Below are 5,575 nucleotides of genomic sequence, written 5' to 3' on the forward strand. Positions count from 1 at the left end.
TAGAAACATCGATGAGAGAGAAACATCGATCAGCTGCCTCCTGCACATCTCCTACCTGGGGATGTCCCGCAACCCAGGTACATGCCCTTGACCGGAATCGAACCTGGGACCCTTCAGTCCGCAGGCCGACGCTCTATCCACTGAGCCAAACTGGTTTCGGCCTAAAGCAATTTTTAAAGCTAGTTCAAAATATGTTAGAATGATGAAATACCAGGGTGTTTTGTTGTTGTATTTTTTACTTTACGAGTCATAAGTCCCTTTTGAGAATCCGTGGAAAGCTATAGATCATCCTCGCTCCCCCAAAAATGTTTAATGCTCATACACACAGTGCATACACCTTATCATTATTCCATACGTTAGAAGAGAGGAAATGCGATTCACAGTTACGACCATAAGAGAAAGATATAAAATTTTCATTAAGATACCAATTGAAATGTAGACATCTACTTTTTTATACAACTTTTTCTTTTTTCCTCCCTGAAAACATCAAAGATTTATTTGGCACAAAACAATTAAAATTTTCTATCAAGTGTCAGCCATTTAAAAACAAAGATTTCTCTATGTATGAAGTTTTATAAACAACCTTTCAACAGCCATGTCTTTCAAAGCAGCTGCCTTCTTGTATAGAATGTAGAGACTAGGGCAGTTTAAAAATTGCATCAGTGGTCTTCTTACAAGTGAAAACAAGTAATCCATTACATCGCTAAAGATTTTTAATTTTTTTCCACTCTACAGGACAAGACTACTCTAATAGACCTAGGCCATCACTTATATTGAAACCTCAATATCAACAGAAGTTAGCAAGGAATCGCTTATAAATATTTACAAGCATACTTTTCTCATTCTCAATTTGTGAAATTTATTCTCAAAGAAATCCTGACACAAAGTAAACGGATATGGGACCATGGTAAAATACTTGTCAAACATGTCATAGACATCAAAATATTCAGCCTAACAACTTTTAAATCTTTAAAATAAAACAAGCATCACTAGTATTATCAGTCAAAAATGTCTACATGAATTCATTATAAAAATAATTGTTAAAGCATTCACACAAAAAAGTCAAAGGCAAGATCTTTGTAGAGATTTTTAACTAATTTTAATTATCTACAGCAAAGTAATTTGCTCACATCTGAGCAAAATTAAGCTATCCAACACTTCTTCCCAAATGAAGGAAAAATTGCTCAGACTTAGGGAGACTGTCCCTAAGAGTCATTAAAAAAGAGTCATTAACTCTTTTTTAAATTAATGATAACACTTTCCCAAATTTGTTTTGGGAGATAGAGAAAGCATGGAATAGGAAAGGGGAAATATAAGATTAGGAGAGAATGCGATGTTGATTAAATTTTTTTCCATGGGGTTATATACAAACTGTAAAGTTATAGTAGAGTACAATGAAATACTGCCACCCAGTGGAATAACAATATAAATAAAATCTTCTAATTTGAAGACTGCAAGAATTTTCCATTGAAATAACAGAGCTTAATTATTTTCAAAATATTTTCAAAAATATAATTCCTTAAAGAAAACAATTTAGTGGGACAGACAGCAGAAGTGTGAGTACATCTTTCCCTGAATTTGTTGTTCTCATAGCTTAAATGACTTGACAGAGTTCTATGTTTATTTAGCAGCAAAGCAAGTGCTGGAGCCCGCAGCTGCTGGCTCCCACTTCTTTGCTGCTCACACCAGGCAGCCCTCCTAAAAAGCCTTTGACATCTCTGCTCTTGTCCAAACATTGTATTTCAAAGAGGAAAAACCAGACTCAAGAGATTATCAAGGCTTCTCAAACATTTCCAAGGGGTCTTGGGAGTGTGGCTTAAAGCAATACTAGTACCCTATTGTCATGAAAATGTTTAAGATGTGTATTTTTCTTTTTAAAATTTGTGTAAGATTTGTGTTCTATTCCATATCATATACATGTCTATCTTATTTATAAAATGTTTTCTTTCCCTCAAAAGTCTTTTAGAAAAATTATTGCTTTAAGACAATGGTGCATCTATCCCCTGCTACAAATTCACTAGCCCAGGACCACATTGAGGATGGGAAGATGGAGAATATGAGTATTGCAGTTTGAAACACCTGGAAAGTGCATTGTTCAAGTTCTTTCATTTATGAAGTATTTAATGAATACCTACCAAATGCCAGGCATTGTTTTAAGTCCTGGGACATGCTGTGATAACAAGCAACCCCAAATTATCCACGGCACAGAAGAACAAAGGTTTACTACCGCCCATGCTAGAATTTACTGCAGATTGGCTAAGGGCTCTTTTTGACATTGTCATCATCTTCATAGTGAGACCATCAGACAAAGCAATCACTATTTGAATATCAATAACAATCTACTGGCAGAGAGAAAAGAGTGAGGCAATGCAATAGGAAGTGACATACATTATTTACCACCACATTTTATTGACAAAAGCTAGCCACATGACAAAGATACACTTCTTCAACAAAGAATAATCCTCCCCTGGAGAGAAGATGTGGATATTGGTAAACAGTAATAGTAGGCCACACCCCAACTCTGGTTGGATGTGGAAGAAGGAATGAATAGGCATGGGACCCAAAGGAGTTAGATGATGTAGAAGTCCACTGATATGACAAGAAACCAAACTACAGCAGAAGCAACGGGAAATAAAAAGGAGTGATTGGGGGCAGAGGAGAGGTAGGGGAAACTGAAATATTTCCACTCCAGCATCTCTTACAGTAGTCTCCCGAATGAAAAGCAACTGGGGAAATTACAACGTTCTTATTCACTGGCCAGTCCCAGAACTATGAAATCAAAATCTGCCCAGGGGCTCATGATCAGGCAGCCCAGCCTAAGAAGTTCATAGGTTTCCATACACTTGAGTGACTGAGCTATGGTGTCTATAAATCAGGAACACAGAAAAACGTTGTTCATAAGTTGAAGTTTGGATATATTAAGTTTAAAGTACTTAATGGAAATCCAGAAGAAAAAGTCTTATAGACAACAGGAGGTATGAGTCTGGAGCCGAGGAAAGGAGATTAGGGCTAAAGCTATATCATCATAGGATTGAAGGAGGTCTTCCAAAGAAGGAAGGTAGCTTGAGATAAGAGGTGATCTGAGGGAAGAGGGCAAAGAGCACTTACACTTAATGGTAGTGTACAGGAGGATGAACTTGGTAATATTAGAGTTGGTGAAGGAAGGATAAATGTGCCAAAGCTAATTCCATTAAATCAGCATTGAACCATACTGCCTTATTTGTTTACCAAAAGAGTGAAGCTCTATACAAAACCAATTCATGCATTTCAAAGTAAAAGCTGCAATGTTCAGTCCAATTAGGTGTGTCAGCTGCTTACCCTATGGTTTCCTATTGCCCATACAAGGATTATCTGTATTAATGTTACCTGCCCATGATTTTTAGAAAACATGGATTCTTACAACTCAACAACTGAGAAGCAAATAAGCCAATGAAAAATGGGCAGCACATGCAAATAAACATTTCTCCAAGAACATGCACACACATGTGTATCCTCTGACTAGCATATGGCCAATAAGCACATGAAAAAAAAGTCAACATCAGCAGTCATTAGGGAAACACAAATCAAAACAAGATACCACTTCACATCCCTGGGTTGGCAAAAATAAAAAATACAGACAGTAACAAGCATTATGAAGGATGTGGAAAAACTGAAGCTGTCACACACTGTTGGTGGGAAATTAAAATGATGCAATTTGTCAAAACAGTTTGGCACTTCCTCAGAAGGTAAACTTCCTCAATAGGATAGAGTTGCCCTATTGTTATCATCGTAATTAGCCAATTATTAATATTAATAAAAGGAAAGAAAGCAAAGGGGGAAGTCAGGCATGGTTGAGCATATTCAGCTGGGAAGAAGAGGCCTGCTTGTTCCACCAGGAAGCTACAGCTTCACACCCCAGGGAACCGCAACATTGTCCCTCCAAGGGGATTAACACCCTTCCCTTCCCACCTCCTGTATTGGATTGTATTTCAGGGGGAGCATGGGGAGACATGAACACGCACAGTAGAAGTCGGGGTGGCACAGCGGAGATGCTTGCCTGTCAGTCTAGCCTGGGGGACAATGAATTGGCTAGGTAGTGGACCCCATCATAAGTGTGCAAAACCTTGGAGAGTAAAAATCCCCAGACAAAAAGTTCCCTCTCTCTTGCTCTTGTTCTCTCTTGTTTGCTCTTGTTCTTGTTCTCTCTCTTGCTCCATGACCCCCACTGGAACTGTGCACTTGCCTCTTCTTCACAGCCATGTGGCCTTAAGTAGCCCCATGGTGCACAGCGATGCAAACCCCTCACACAATGGACTGCAGCTGGGAACACAGCTAACCTAGCCAGATGCTGGACTGCACTTTCATATGGAGCAGAAACTCTGGGCAATGGCTCTGATTCTAGCTCTGCTGAAGACAAAATGGGCAAAAGAGAGAGAACTCATGACATGGACAACACTGTGGTGATTGGCAGGGATTGGTAATGGGGAGTGGAGATGAAGGCGGAAGAGGGCATAGAGGGTATAAAGGGTGATAGAACAAATAAAACTAAACTAAAATTTAAAAAAAATAAGGTAATATACTGGTAATTTATGACAAAAGACATGACTGTACATGTTCCATTAACATTTTCCAAAGGTACAAACAGTTCATAAGATCTACAAATAAAACATCCAAAAATGATGGCAATAAGAGATCAAATGACAATAAAAATTCTCTTGGCTCTTGGAAACAGCTGAGATCCTTCTGCAACTAAACTGAAAAAGAAAATGATTTTATAGTAGCCATTCCTCTGAGTCCCTAGGATTTAATTAGCTAAAATTCAGAATAAAGCACTATGCTAATGTGACATTATGATTTAACATTTAAAAACATGAAGGTCATGGATTTGAAAATATTAAACTTTTCACTCCGGTGTATACTGGCTGTTTCGCAGACCTGAGCTAGCTGGGCATGGCCCAGGATCCCACCATCAGAGCAGAAAACTGAGAAAATTTTCCAGGTCACAAAAGTTTCAATTTTTTGATGTTGTTGGAATAACAGAACACTTTAACGAGCTTACTGTAACAGAAGCCCTGGCTAGTCAAACCTGACCTGCTGGAGGAACTCGTCTCTTTCCCAGAAAGCTGAAATCTCCTCAGACTTCCCTTGTCTCATTAAGTTATCCATTCTCTGGCTTTCTACAGATCCAATTTATAAGTCTTTTTCTCATTCATTCTCAAATCTCAAACACTCATGAGCATTACCGTTATACAAAGAAACATATTTAATGAAACATAAAATTTCTACCATATGTGTTTATATTTCCCTGAAAACCATAGAATATGTTATACTTGTTTGCCTTATTATCCACCTTATTATTTTGTCTCCATAGAAGCCCCAAGGCACATTTTTAAGATTGTACTTGCTCCACCACCTTTTAGAAAAAAGAGTTTTGTAACTTTTCTCTCACCGTATAATCATGCAATAATATTTTAATTTTTCCAAAAATTAGAACCTCCTTCTGCTTCTAGGGGACATGAACAAGTCATCTAAAAGTAGCAAAATCTACATTTCAGCTCCCATTAACTCTATGGCAAATCCACAAAACAACTTCTGG

The 5,575-nt window shown here is 38.0% G+C and overlaps 1 protein-coding gene across 1 annotated transcript in view; it reads right to left on the reverse strand.

The window, feature by feature from the left end:
- Positions 1-5,380, reverse strand: part of EPM2A (epilepsy, progressive myoclonus type 2A, Lafora disease (laforin)) — a 49,729-nt gene extending 44,349 nt beyond the window's left edge. Inside the window, exon 1 of the mRNA XM_014531290.1 lies at positions 5,330-5,380. The gene's annotated coding sequence lies outside the window, so the exon portion shown is untranslated. The remainder of the gene's footprint in view (positions 1-5,329) is intronic.
- Positions 5,381-5,575: the final 195 nt, after the last annotated feature.

The sequence above is a fragment of the Myotis brandtii genome, unplaced genomic scaffold (assembly GCF_000412655.1).
Source record: "Myotis brandtii unplaced genomic scaffold, ASM41265v1 scaffold8, whole genome shotgun sequence".
NCBI classification, from domain to species: Eukaryota; Metazoa; Chordata; class Mammalia; order Chiroptera; family Vespertilionidae; genus Myotis; species Myotis brandtii.